This window comes from Apteryx mantelli, chromosome 5 (genome assembly GCF_036417845.1).
Source record: "Apteryx mantelli isolate bAptMan1 chromosome 5, bAptMan1.hap1, whole genome shotgun sequence".
In the NCBI taxonomy this organism is placed as follows: domain Eukaryota; kingdom Metazoa; phylum Chordata; class Aves; order Apterygiformes; family Apterygidae; genus Apteryx; species Apteryx mantelli.
Window position 1 is genome coordinate 12,672,646 of NC_089982.1, and position 15,213 is coordinate 12,687,858.

The following is a 15,213-nucleotide window of genomic DNA, read 5'->3' on the forward strand; positions in this document are numbered from 1 at the left end:
CTGTTCTTATCCAAAAAATACCTAAAGGCCCTAAAATACTCTGCCATTTTGATGGATGTTACATGTGACCATAGAGATACTTAATATTTACAGCTTAAGCAGGCAAGATACAGAGTGGAATTAGGAAGTGGTACTTTTCCTGCCTTTTCGTTAGAAACTGTCTAACACAGCTCAAGATCACAGAAAAAAACTACAGTAGAGTCAGGGTCTACTGTCAGTGATCTAACTACAAGACAGCTTCTTCATCTCATCACTTTCTACTTAAAGACTCTTTGCAGTCATTAGTTTAGGAATCTGGCTTTGGAGATCTGCTTTTAAAACATTACCAAAATATATTCAAACTGAGAGAGGTGTCCCCTTGATGGATTACTGCCATAGAATGAGCTCTCAATCAATAAAGGGGCAAAGACGACCAGCACCTTTGCTGAAGTACAAACTAGGAAAACAAACAGGTGTACAGCATAAGCTGCTGTCAGCATCTGAAAAAAAAAAATAGGCCAGTCTTAAAGCTGAACAAGCAAAGGACGTTACTGACCTGAGCATGACATCAATCTGAGAAAAGTACTTGCAACCACTGCAGATCTGTAAGTTTTTCTACAAGGAGGTGAGCACTTTTAAAAAAGACTCTGTTAATGTTCTTGCTCTTCAGAAAGCTCAGACAGGGCATGAGATCAGATGGGGTATGAACGCATGAAAATGGAGAGGACGACATCCAGCGTGAACATGGCAGCAGGCAGTGAGATACTGAGCAAGTGACTTGATTCAATTACTTTTCTTGTTCTTATATATGAACTTTATTTCTGCATAGAGCAAGACTAGTAATTTGTTCTGAATGAAGCCTGCAAATCTACAGTCGGTGGGAAAGAGCAGAGAGGACACAGAGCAGACCAAGCATGAATGGAGGAAGTATGTGAACAGAGAGGCAGATAGGGTCAGAAGTGTAAGATGAAGCAAATCTGGGTTATGGAACTAGGAAACGAAGACCAATTTATTCAGTATTCCTTGTATAGGTGTAGTATCAAAAACTCAGGCCCCAGGCCAAGAAACTTAGCTGTCACTAAGCTGAGGAGTCTGCTCTACTTCTTCCCCTTCCGTCCTGCTTAGCTGCCAGACGGCCCAGCCCAGATAACTTACTGTAGCTTGATCCTCACTACCTCAAATCTGTTCACTCTGCTCTCCAGTTTATTAACAACTACAAACCAGAAGCTTGGGCAGCCACAGGAAAACTGGTGCATTTATTCTACTCCAGGTCAACAGGAGAAAGACAACACCTTCGCAAATGCAGACTGCCATGGGAGGTGGTCAGAGACAGCTGTGCAGGTGGGCAGGAAAATCCCACATCACCACTTCAGACCTCTTACCCTTTTCCTTTCCCAGGAGGACAGGCAACTTGTTTTTCCCCATTGTAAGAACTTTACCCTTTAATTTAAGGGAAAGGTTGGAACCCCTGGAAATTCATGCTGCATTTCAAGGTTAGTGCAGCTCAGTCCTAAGTTTTTCCCCACAAAACAGGAGCACAAAGTTAGTCTAGAAATGCTGATCCCTGGAACACTATCCCTCTCCCACATACACGTGGTGGGCTTTACCCCTTTTATTACATGCATTTACCTCTACAGCTGCTGAGTGAATTTTGGGCTTGTAAGGAGGCAGGGAGAGGTAAGAGGTAAAGGTGAGAGCTGCCTCTTAAAAAAAGAGGCATGGGGGAGGAAAGTAAGTTGGTCCATGTGATACAAAAGTTTGTTGGCCCTCTGCCTCCTCGACCCAGGCTTGAATGCTTTTCCAGCACTGATTCCCCATCTGTCACTTACTCTGTGCTCCTTGCCAGAGCATTTCACAGCTTCATATAGCTCAAGGCCAGGAAGCTGTTCACAGGGAATGGACATTTTTATAAGCGTGTTTTGCACCATGGTATATTATCCTTTTGAAACACTGTTTTAATGATGTTTAGATATTTGTGATGGTGACCGTGTTCATACTTCAGCATTGCTCTGTCTTTCTAAGCCTCCATTGGGTAATTTTTCTTTTTCCTGAATTTTTGTAATCTCTTAGGATTCTTTCTTGCAGTGGTTGACAAAATCAACGCTACTCAAAACGTTGCTCTCTCACCATACAGAAAGTAATTTTCTGTATAGGGACATAAAAAGCAAAAAAAGGAAAGTGCGGCAACTTAAATGAAAGATGCAGAAGTGCAGAAGGGGAAAGCCCATTTTCCCTCTTTTCAGTCACAGACAGGAAATCCTTTCTCAAGAAAGGCAGAATTAGTCATCAAGTGTATATGACTGATTAACCATTTCAGCTATCACAAGTGAAGAATTTCAGATGAAGACCAGGTCACTTCAGAAGTTTACCCCACTTAAATCCAGGTCACTGAGCTCAGTTCAAGAGCACATGGGTTTTGGCTCTACTTGCCACACACAAGGTCAACCTTGGAGAGGGGGAAGGGAAGATGGAATAATATTGCTCTAATTCAGGGTGTAATATATATTCAGGTTTCTCACATGCATTCATTCTTCAAAATGCTCCCCAAGAGTAAGCTAACAGGTTCATCCCAAAACACATTAAACTCTGTCTTTAACTTCACTGCGCAAAGTTTAGTGAGAACCAAAACATGGTCTGCCAGAAAACAGGAACTGTTACACTCCTGTTTTCATTCAAGAGATGAGGAGGAGCTGACTCCACTCAGAAAAAGGATCAAGGAAGCATCAGGAAGACTGCATAAAGCCATTGGAAAACTGCTTCCTGCAACCAGACACAGAACTGACAAAATCATGACAAGATCCAGTCAAAGCCTTTTTGTGCACATTTGCTACCACTCTGGCCTTGTTTACACTAAGTGATAGGAAACTGTTACAACGAACTGCATGGAAAGCTTTGGGCTTGAAAATTTCATACAGCACACCACATCCACACAAAGCATGTTGGAGACAGGTTCCTTAGGATTTGCAGAAGTCCCTGGCACAACCAAACCTTTAACAACAGCTGGATTAGAGCAACTAGAAATTCCATGGCCAAACTTCATGCTCAAGCATGGACTCACTCAAGCATCCATCCTGAAAGCAGATCTTTATCCTGTGAAGGCAGACCTATGCATCAGAGCAAATCCCTATCAGGGTCGATGAAATACGCACCCCTAGAAAAACAGAGGCCAAAACTGCTGCAAGGACAAATGATACTACAAGCTCTTTAAGCAGCCAGAATTCCCGTCACATTTTAATAATTTTATGTGAACAACCCCCCTCTACATTTTGTTTCCCTACTCCTATATTCTCTATCTGGCCACAAGCATTTGTGCATTTTAGCATTCTCCTGGGACTTCATTATGATCATTATCTGCTCTTCAAGATGGCAGTGTTGCTCTGTACGAGGCAGGGGCATTTCAGGACAGTCACTCGGGACTGTAGAGCACAGGGATTCAAAACAGCATTCTACTGGCTGAATGCAGGACCACATCTAAATGTCCTGTCCATTCAGCTCTACCACATCTGCTCTACTTTCATTCTGAATCAGCTACCTACATACTGGATGACTACAAGAATGTTGTTGGCTGGCTTCATGCCAGAATGGCAACTATGGTGTTTGGAATAATTTCGTATCAATTTAGTATTTTCTGGTTGGATACCTCTGGTAAAAGGTCAAATTTAGACTTCTCAAACTGCCGCAGCTCCACTGATGGGACTGCAGCCTTCTACTGTGGGGTTAAATTTCACCCATTTAATTAAGTTTTCTTCTGAGCAGCATATTAGTTACTAACTCTAGTGTGATTTTACAATAACTGGTGTTGCTTTGATTGCCAACTAGTTGAACACATACGGTGGTTAAAGGCTACTTTGATTGTTGAAGCTAGACTGTAAATCACACCAAAAAAGAAGAAAAGTTTAAAAGGACAAAATATGACACAAACTGAGGCTGTAGGTGGGATTCATTAGTCACTGGAAGGCAGGCTCTGTAACTGCAGAAGCAATAACATGTGGGTTGTGTCTTGGAGCATCAGTACACATGGAATTGATGAGTAAAGGCAAATGATGTGTTACACAGCTCACCACCAGGAATCATAGTACTAGAAACGTAGTGCAATTGAACTTTTCTTGCTAGTTAGATACTTAACAAAACTATGATTAGCCTTGTCTTCCTTTTATTTTATTTTCTTCTCGGAAGCCTTTTTTGAGGGGTGGCTCAAACAGACATTGTGTGGGCTCTTTCCCTATCATCTGCCTGTTTGGGCTGGCTCCTGACAGGGATGTCTGCTCATATTCTTGCAGGCGTGTTGCTTCGGATATAATAGACACGCACAAATACCCTGCACGCAGGAACCTAACGGAAAAAAACCCCATGCACTACCTCATTAACACACTCAGTACATTGTCTTCTTTTTAGGGACCAAATGTGAGTGCACTTATCGTCCATGTCTTTGGCAAACCTCCTGCCACCTTCCCGCCTCCTGTTGAATGGAAAACTGTAATTCTAAAATGGGTCATTTTATTATAAAAACACATTTCCCAAGCAATAGTCCCCTGAGACCCTTCATAATAAAGTGTCTTTTGAATTGGATACATATTGTTCTGCCATTTCCCAATATCAGGTGCACGTTTCTACGATAATGGCCAAGTATGGTCCAACTGGAAACGACTCTCAAAGCACGCCATTTTATACAGGGATATTTCCAAGGGAAGGCTTCCAGGCCTTATGATAGAATTACTTTATCTGACTGCTTTTATTACACTGTGGATGGTGTAAAGCAGCCCCATGACTTGAGGTTTCAGTTGTTCCCTTCAATATGATGTGCATCCTGAACACAGTCAAGAGAGAAGGACTCCTCACCAAAGGGAGGACCAACTTTGTGTTATTATGTCTGATGTACACAGCAGGAAGCTGCTTGTCCCCTCCATTTCTTGGGCATCAAGCTAAACCAAACTTAAACAAATAATAAAGGCTAAATCCATTATTGAATGTCAAAAAGCATAAGCAGCTAAACTAATGAAGTTAATCCTGCTGTAATCCCTATTTGTTAAAACTTTCCTCAGCATCTCCTGATGGAGCTGGCCCAACTTCTTGGGAAATAAAGGAAGTTTGTCTTCAGTCATAGCTCACACTACATCCTCATTCATTTCTAGCACCATTAAAACATGGCCAAAATTACAGGCTGAATTTAAGAACCCTTTGTTCTTAGGCATGACGTAAGCAGCACAAATTTGGCACAGTCGTGACCTGAAGCCATGATGTGCAGGTATGGATTCTCCAAGTCTATTCAGCCCTTGGCTCAGATAGGTGAAAGCACATTTGCAATTAGTAGTGCCTATGCTTATGGCATAAACAGGATTATTTGAAGGACTGGACAGCAGACAGGGGCCTGAAAGCCTGGTTACTTCATCCTGTCACACCACTGTCATGGGTGACCCTTAGAAAAATCACTTGCCCTCTCTGTGAAAAATGCCTTTGGTGCTGCACCTAAGAATTGTCAAATGTTATCACATTTGCATCTGTCATTAGAATACCTATCCCTACAAATTGACTGGAAATCAGTAATTTATTTTACAGAGTACTGAAACTGGGCAGCTTTTAGGGCTATTGCTTAGCTCAAGTAGAAATCTGGGTTTTCATAATCTTGCACAGAACTCACAGCTTGTTCACCAGCTTTTAACTGATATCACCTAATTATTAACATCAAGGGGAGGATTAACATTTTCTTTCAATAAATAAGGAGATGTCTTAGCTTGCTGAAGTGTTACAAAACTTTCAGCTCTTGTTGTGAAATACTAGACTTCCAGGGTGGAATAATTCTGTCATCTTGTTTCCATACAGCTCTTCTCAGAGTATCATCTTTCTGACAAATGTTTTATCACATTACTTCCACCCCTTCCAACGCCACCCTGCATGCTTATAATGTTTTATCATTTTCCTAATGACTCATCCCTGAAGCTAAAACTATCAACCATGAAGTTTTTCATCAAATTGGTGCTTCAGAGTGAGGAGAATGACAGTAATGACAGTGACCCTTTAGTTTCATCAAGGTTAAGAAGTTAAATACTAAGGGCTGATTATCCTTCAACCCTTTCTAGACTAAGGGCCAGAGAGTCCACAACAGCAAGATTGCTTCTAGCAGAGCTGAGCTGGGAAGAACCACAGGACTTTTTTCTCTCCACTTCCTGAGCTTGGGACTGGCTGATATCCAGTTTATTTCCCTGTGCAAAAAAACAAACCAAACCAACCAAACAAAAAAGGACATCCTAAAAGCTACTCTGTTAGTACTGTAAGACTACTCTGGTAGTCTGTAAGAAAATCAGACGTTACTAAAAAATACAAGTGCTTTGTCCACATTATCTTTTTTGCTATACATTGTTAGAGTGGAAGAGTTCCTTTCTAGTCCATTTCTAATGTAGTCCTCTGACTTTCCAGATTTACTCAGTTTATTCTATTTCCTACCTTGGGAAACACTCCACAATCACAATCCTGGGACCTTGCATGGAAAAGGAGGTACCCTTCCTTGACCATTTGGCATACCTGCTACTTTTCACACTAAAATCCCCCTGGCAAAAATAGAACACGCTGGAGGTAAAGCACCAGTCCTTTGATTTCAAAATGTTTTACAATCTCTTTATGAAGGCAAAACGACTACACAGGATCAAAGCCGCAGAAAATCAGTTTTAGTCAGTCTGGCTATAGGTTAAGGGACTCGGCTAACCATTGAGCTGACAGACACCATGTTTCCCTAGTACAAGAGAAATCCCACTCCAGCTCTATTGGCTATTTTCAGGAACACTCACCTCTCCACAAAGCCATGCAAAATCAGATTAGTGACCAGTCTACTGTATATTTTCCTTTTCTGTTCCACTCAGGCAAAACTTAGGCCCAACAACCTCATTATCTGCACTCACCGATGTTAGTGAACTGACTCCAGATTTACACAATTTTAAAATAACATGAGACCCTTTGTTAACCCATGCTGGAAAATCCCACTGGTTCCATGACAACACTTCAACTGTTTTGCTCAGATCTCTGCTGGTTTTTGATGGAGCAGCAGCTCTAGCCTTGCATGTTAAGAGGGGACACGGAACCACTGGAAAATTTCTGATTAAATCTTCACTGACTTCGCTGTCATCATTTGAGAGGAAGCCATTTCTTTCTACAGTATCCTTTTACGATTAGTCATAAGGCAGCATAAGATTCATATTCTCTGTCTGAATTTGTTGTTTTTTTGCATGAACAGCAGCAAAAATAATTGCACAGCACCTTGCACTGTTTCTTTTCTTTCTTTTTTTTTTTTTTTTTTAACTTTCCTTTTATAAGCCAAGCTCTTTGTTTGCTCACACACTAGCGTCACTGGAAGTAGTGAACGAAAAAGACCTTCGTCACTAGAATGCAATCTGGTATCCTGATCACACTAACCAATATTTGTCCAACGTGTTCCAAAAGAAAAGAAAACCACATATGCATATAGAAGACCAACCTGTTCTTTGGGTCACAACACCAACTGGTGTTAGTTACTTGTTGGTCTCGAAGAGCTGACAACAGTAGTTACCATCAATGAGCTATAGCAGAATCTAATGACACAGTTTCATAGGGAGAATGCACGTGAAGGTTCCTCACTTTTCAAGATTTCAGAAACACCTGGTTCACTTAGAAAAAGAGTCAAAAAAAGGTGCAAATAGTAAGATCTGCCTTTCCAAAACTGGGTGTTTGGTACTTTCATCATATGTGTATTCTTTTTCGGACAATAAGGTTTCATTACTTCTAATTTCAAGCTCTTTTATAGCAACCTGTTATGTACTATTTCAGTCATACTCAAACTATGTTTAAATTGAGCAAATATTTATACTAGCAGCAAATTGAACTACTGAAGCATCTTTGTTGATTCTTGCCAAACTTTGCTCAACTACCCAATCTTCAGAAAACAGATCTTCCCAGCATTTGTGTGTGTGTGTATGTGTGTGCAAATGAGTGTGCACAAGAGATTACATAACTTGTGATATTTTTATATTTGTTGGGTAATATTTAACTGTAAATCTTCATTGACATACGTTTACAAGTCTATAGATAGGATCAATATGGCATGCAATGGCACAATCTGTGGGACTACCCATCAGAAATCTATTCTCTGCAGGTGCTGACTGCTCTCTGAGCTTCTTCAACTTGGATGCGCTGACTGCCAAATCATGATGTATGCGTTCCACACCACCGACTTGGCAGGCACTTCATATAAAGAAATAATAGATGTTAGGACATATCGGCCTGAATTAGTTCATTCGTAAAAACTGCTGCTAGCAGGTAACAAGGCACCTGAAAACAAAAGGAGAAGAGGAAATAAGCAAAACCCGAAAGCTACAGTATTTCTAAGGTGTGCTTATTATCACGAAGCTATCTGCTGATCAGGGGCTTCTGCAGAAGAACTGGAAGGTTTTACATCTAAGAGCTTGGCAGAACACTAGCTCTGCAGCGTGCCCTCCCTCCGCACTTCTATTCACCCTGTCCTGCAACAGGCTGATGGGTCAATTTTGTGCTGATGGACTCCCCTGCACAAGCTGAAATTCTGGCTGTGGAAATTTTGTGACCAATGAACAGAACCCATGAACAACCCATAGACAATATGAATGATTTTACACTTAGCAACACTACTGCTTACTGGATCAGAAGTTCATCAGACTGCAGTCGAGATTCCTGTTGAGCAAAATGCTTGAGACATATTTTATCAGTTGTTTTTGTTTCCTTAGTGGTAACTGTGAGGGTTGCTTGAGTGGGGGACAAGAAATATCTCAGCTTACAATACACTCTTCTTACAATCCTATTCCAAAACTTTTATTCTCCACTTCCTCAGAAAACAAATTTCATCTCCAAAGCTATAAAGCGATACAACTTGGCTGGGAAAATAAATTGACACCATTTGCCAAGTGATAAGGCCTTGGAGTCTCATCTAGAGCTGGTCTCTACTGTGCTAGGTACTGTACGCACAGATACTGATAAATTAACAAAGCACTTGGGTGCTTGTTGAAGTGTGTTCCTTGTGATTATCCTGCTAAGCGAGACTATTTTCAGAGCGAGGAAAGCAGGCAAGAAAGTAAGGGAACTCAAATGTTATTACCACATTTTACTAATGTATAATAAATACAGTAAAATGAACAGTAGAAACAACGGGAGCTGCAAACAACTACAACTAGACTCTTGTTCCTGGATCATTCAGAAATAACAGAACCTTCTGGGATGTAAGTTTGGTAACGGCCACGGTACCAGCTTCCTCACCTGCCACTAAGTTTTCTAAGACAGGACCATGGAGTTAGAGAGAGATGGGGGGGAAATCCAATCTATCCCTCTGTGGACACACCTGGTCCCTCAGACTGCAGCACCTGACAGAAGCTTAGAGTAATTCATCGCAGTATCTATTGTGATTGCTGGCATTTTTCCCTCCACTTAATTATTCTTCCCAAGTACACACATCCACTGCTAAAAGAGGTCAAATCAGGGGGCAAACTGATATTATGCTGCTTCCTAGTCACTAACCTTTCTGTCTCCATCTTTTCCCTTGCCACCATCACTCACACACTGAACGGAGTTCCAAGTGTTGGCGATGCACTTTCTCCATATTTACTCAGCAGCATGCTGACATTTCTGCCCTTTCATATCCGCTGCCAAATCGCAAATGTGAACTTTCAGCCATTGATTCTAACCAAGAAACAAATCAGCTACCTTTAATATGTAACTGATCATCTATGATTAAAATATTAATAAATACAAGCTGTTGTTTCTATAGAATTGTTATTGCATCCAGAATCCTTGGGTATAATAGAAAAGGACTACATATATTCGTTTTATTTTTACTAATTGAAAAAGCAAAGTGTGCTCAGAACACTTTCAAAAGCTTTTTTACTGGAAGGTATTTTCACTTGTTTTGATTCAGAAAATATCCAGAACTTTTTTTGTTTTGTTTAAGTAAATACCATCAATCTTTTCTTTGTTCTGTCTCTTAAGAAGGTGATGCTTACCTAAATGATCCACTCTATAATACCAAATCCACTGTATAACACCAAATGTGGGCTCATTTAGACATTTTGTCACATTGTATTGGTGCTTACATTACAAATAATTTGCATCCAAGCTTAATATATAAACAGCAACACTGGACGACTCTCTATTACATTTCTAGTCTTCCACAATAATATGAAAGTATGACTAATTATTCCCTCATACTGGTTCTCTCTTTGGCAAGTTATTCTGTTTATGCCTGTGCAGAGATGTACACTGAGGAAAGGACTGAGGCCTCTGTTTTGATTCTGCAGCTAAACTTCTTTCTGGTCACTTAGTGTTTCACTTTCTTTAACTACACATCTGATTTTAAAGTACCTTGCACAAACAGAACCAGCTCTTAACCCTATGGGCCAGATATGAACATTTTATCAGCTGTGAAAATATTACATGTCATTAAATAACATCGACTGTAAACCCAGGATTGCACTTAAATCCACACAGGCAAGTAGATTCAGCCTATGTCACACTTCTGTCTTTAATGTGTGTTTTAGAAAATAAAAAACAAGGCATTGCTAGAAGCACAGTGGTAAAAGTTACAAAATTTTGGTCTGTCTCTAGCTGTAAGACTGCAAGCAGCTTGCTTTAATTCTGTACCAGTCAAGATTTCACAAACAAATCAGTGGCAGAGCACCATTTTTAATATAATCAGGTTCCTCCTTTTGACTGCATCTGGTGGAGGGGGTTTACTGTCGTCCAAAAACAAAAGTGGTAATAACAAGACTTGTAGGACCCAAGACTGACAAATTTTACCACTGCTACCATACCTTCCTAATGAAATCCACCTAACAGAGCACTTGTCTGTCCTTGCTGAGCAGTCTTCTACTGACACTGTAACTTTGAAACTCATAAAAATACTATCTTCTATATGTCCTGGCTCTACAGGATTAATTAACAGCTACTGTTCTTAGAAGTGGCCTGACAGCTTTTGGGATTATCATCGTGATTCGAAGACAGAGGTGTTTTGAGGCCAGTCGCCACATGGAAAGATATGCACGCTCATCTGATTGCAAAGGGTGTTGAACAGAAAGCGTAACCTTGAGAAAGAAGAGCACATGTCAAGAAAAAAAAGTGGGGGGGGATTAGTTCAGTGTGGGAGGAAGAAGCAGAGTTTGAATGGATGGGGAAAGTTATCCGCCAGGCTGTAACATTTTGAGTTTGCATATTGGTGGGGATATACAATTATATCCACGATAAACAACTCTGAAGATGATGACACCGACCCAGACAGCATTCATGGTAATTCTAGAGCCAACAGAATTACTCTGTTAGTCAACTCTGATACCTTAGCTCAGTAATGATTTTTAGACTTTTTAAGGGTACCTCCTTCATCCATCGCTCTTTCTATCTACCGCAGTATTTTGCGTAGACAAATTTTCAGGGACATGTAAAACAAAAAAACCCTTTGTGAAATTTCAGGAAAACTCACTGTAGTGCCTCTGAGGTAATTCAATGATCAGAATTCACTTTTTTTCCCCCCCTCTCTCTCATATCAGTACTTTCAAGACAATTAGGTCATTCTAAAGGCTGAAACCTCTTATCTTTATTCATGGAAACAGACCGTATTCACCGTATGCACCTCACCTACTTCACTGGGATGGTCTGCACGTACAAGACAGGTCTGAGTCCTTAATTTTGCAAATGAAACCGCATGAAGAAGCAAAAGATGGAACAGGATTTAATCCAGTGACTTGTATTTTTCAATCTTACCATTTACAAACAGCCTATTCTTCAAGGTTAGCAAAAATATCATACTTGCATCCAGCTGTTGACCTACAAACTCCTGAAAGCATAGGCTTATAATGGAATTATCATCACACTCCATACCAGTGAATAAGGGAAATGTTTTGGGAAACTATGTGGGGGGGGGGGGGCATTTTTATTCCTTTGCTGTGAAAGGCATAAAAAAGCCTGCTTTTCTGTAGCACAGGAGCAGCACAGTCTTGTCTGGCAGAAATTTTCCAGGCAGTAAATTAGTTTGTAGTCCCAGAGTTTCTTCATGCGGCTACAGGAAATGATTCTTGTACTTTCAAAGTGCTTCTACCTAGAGGCTGACTGGCTCAGTGCTCTGTACTGTACAGTGTACTCACCAGCCACACACAAAACCATCTGTACTGCACCGTTTGGCCTCCACCTCTCTTATATCACCCTCCCTCAGTGTTTTCCTAGCTCGTGTGCAACAAGCTTTTAGAAGCAGTACAGCTAGCTTGACTAAGTAGGGGTGAAGTTACCAAAAAAAAAAAAAAAAGCCCATCAAAAAGAACTTCACTATTTTCTATCATGTCCCACAACAGGTGCCTTCAGACCGTTAAATCCATCCACAGCATTTCAGTCTCCTTTGAGCTGCTACATGTTACTGGAAAACTTGACAATATCCTGTCAAAAACACATATTCCTGGCCCATACTATCAAACACTGTGCTTTCCAAAGACAGCTATAAATCCACGGCTTGAGCACACTTAGGATTAAGTAAAACTCGCCCAATTCAAGTTAAAGATTCGCAACATCATGACTATGCATGCATCAGCCTAGACACCATACCCAGCAAGGGATCTACAGCTCGGTAAGACAGGAAAGCAAGTATCTCTCACCAACAACTGGAGACAGAGCTGAATGAAAGCAGTTATGAAACTAGCTCAATCCATTTATTTTCCGTAACTTCTTGCCCAGTACACTGCAAACAACTTAAGTGTCATACGGGGCAAATGCTACCAATAAGAAAAAAAATGGGGAGATGGCTTTAGTGTGGAGACCCCTAGCAAAATTCAGTTGACTTTTGAAGAAGAAACACCAGAGCCCTGTTGCCATCACCAAGCTGCAGACTCCCTGTAAGTGAAGTGATTGGGGGGGGGGGGGAAGAGTAGAGAGGGGCAGAAAAGATCAGCTGAATACAGCCAGATCCAGAGTTATGCATGTAGGAAGAATTAATTTAAATATCCCTTACAGGACAGGCAACCGACTTCTGAAAAACACCAACTCGAAAAGAAATGCAGGGATCACTGCATGTAACTAACTGAACGTAAGTTCCCACTGTGCTGCCGTGGGAAAGAAAAAGTTAGTATCACTGGGTGAATGGACAGGGGAATACTGAGCACGATGTTATTGTCTCTGTATATGACATTAATGAGACAGTTACTGGAATACAGTGTGCAGCTCCGGTGGCCACACTTCGCAAAGGGCTCAGAGAAGAGCAGCAGAGTGATTTCTGCTCCTGAGCATTTGCATTCCAGGGAGAGACCAAAGGAGCTCAATCTATTTGTCTCAGCAGAGACAACGTTAAGTGGCTATTTAATTACTGTCCATAAATACTTGCGCAGAAGAGAGACTATCTGAAGCTAGATAGCTATTTAATCTGACAGACAAAGACCTTACAAGATCCAGTAGCTAGAGAATGAAGTCAGAAAAGTTCAAACTGGAAATAAGATGCAAATGTTTAACAATGAGATTAACAATTGGAGCCAATTATCCAGGAATGCAGTAAATTCCCCATCGTTTAAAGTCATTAAATCAAGACTGTTTGAAGAGGCTGGTGGGCTGGACCCTGAACTCCCTGGGGAAAAGTCTGTGGCTTATATTATGCAAAGGGTTCAACTATGGGATCATAGTAATTCCTTATGGCTCCATTAAATCTACTGGCATCATTGTTATCTCTTCCTGGGAGGTAAAAAAAAAAGGATGAAGGAGAAAAATATTAATGAAGCCAAGGCCTGCGCGGGACACAAGAAGTAGGCTGGTTTGACCATGGAGAGTTTGTCCCTGACATCGGCGAGAGAAAGAAAAGGCCCGTCACGGATTTACGACCGGCCGTAACGGCCCGCGCCAGGCTTCTCAAAGCGCATCCAACGCACTCACAGCGCAGCTACAGCACTGACTTATTTGGCTCATTGGGCTTTAACGCGTTTCATTATTTCAATGCAGTTCAGCAGCTCGGAAACCGAGCGGGCAAGCACGGTGCCGGTGCCGCCGCGGCCGCGCTCTCAGCGCCCCAGCCCGGGCGCCCCGGACGGGGGCAGCAGGGGCCGAGGGGCGCCAGGAAAGCAGCGCGCGCAGCCCGCGGCCGCCGCAAGCTCCGGCCCGGGGCCGCAGGAGGCGGGCGCGGGGGGCGGTTTCCGCACGTCCCTCTGCACCGGGCCCGCGGCGCCTTTCCTGCTGCGCCACCGCGGCCGTGGCAACCTCGCCCCCGCCTTGGCCACCGCGCCCCCCCCCCCCGGCCCGGCCCGGCCCGGCCCGGCCCGGCCCGCCGCACCCCCTGCCCGGCACCGGGGGGCCCTGCCCTGCCCTGCCCTTCGCGGCTCCCCGGCCGCCGCCCCGCATCGCCCCCGCGCCCGGCCCCGCCGCCCCTCACCTGCGCGGCGGCGCCCGGGGAGCCGCGGCCGCGCCGCCGCCGCGGGCAGGGGTGACCTTGCGGAGAAGCGCATCGTGCGCGCGGGAGCCCGAGCGCGAGCCCGAGCCCGTCCTCGGGCTGCGCGGCGGCGGCGGCGGCGGGAGCAGCGCTCCGCGGCGGCGGGAGGCGGGCTGCGCCGCGGCGGCCCTCCCCGCCGCGAAGGAGGAAACTCGGGCGGGCCGAGGAGGCGCCCGGCCGCGGCCGTGACAGGCGGGCGGCGGCGCCTCCGCTCCGCTCCGCTCCCCTCCGCGCCGCGCCAAGCAGCGCTGCGGCGGCTGCCGGGCGGCTCGGGAAGGCGGGAGCGCCGGGGCTGGGGCTGGGGCTGCGGCGCGCCCGCCCCCGCCGCCGCCCCCGGAGGGCGGCCCCGGCCTCTGCCCGCTCGCCCCGGGGCGGGGGGCGCTGCGAGCCTCCCCCGCGCGTACCTGCTCCCCGGGCGCCGCGTTGAGGACGGGCGCAACTCAGCCCACGCCAGCCCCCCCCCCCCAACGCCTCCGCGCTTTTACAGCGCTATGGCGGGCGGCATGCCACGGGGGGGAGGAGGAGGAGGAGGAGGGGGGGGGGTGGTGGTGGTGGTGGTGGTGGTCGTCGTCGTCCCGGTCCCTGCCCGCGGCGCAGTGGCCCGGCCCCACACCGCCCCCTTGCACGCTGGCGCCTTCCCGCCGCGAGGCAAAAGCGCTCGCCGAGCGAGGGCGCGCAGCGGGCCGGCTTCCTTGCGGGAGGGGCCGAGCCCTGCGCACGCCAAGGCCCCCGCTTCCCCTCGCCCCTGCCAGCGCCGCGAGTGCCAGGCGGGGAAGCGCGCCTGCCGCCCGCTGCCTAGC

The 15,213-nt window shown here is 44.6% G+C and overlaps 1 protein-coding gene across 1 annotated transcript in view; it reads right to left on the bottom strand.

Moving 5' to 3' along the window:
* The window catches only part of GPRIN3 (GPRIN family member 3), a 35,911-nt gene extending 21,470 nt beyond the window's left edge, over positions 1-14,441 (bottom strand). Inside the window, exon 1 of the mRNA XM_067297532.1 lies at positions 14,357-14,441. The gene's annotated coding sequence lies outside the window, so the exon portion shown is untranslated. The remainder of the gene's footprint in view (positions 1-14,356) is intronic.
* Positions 14,442-15,213: the final 772 nt, after the last annotated feature.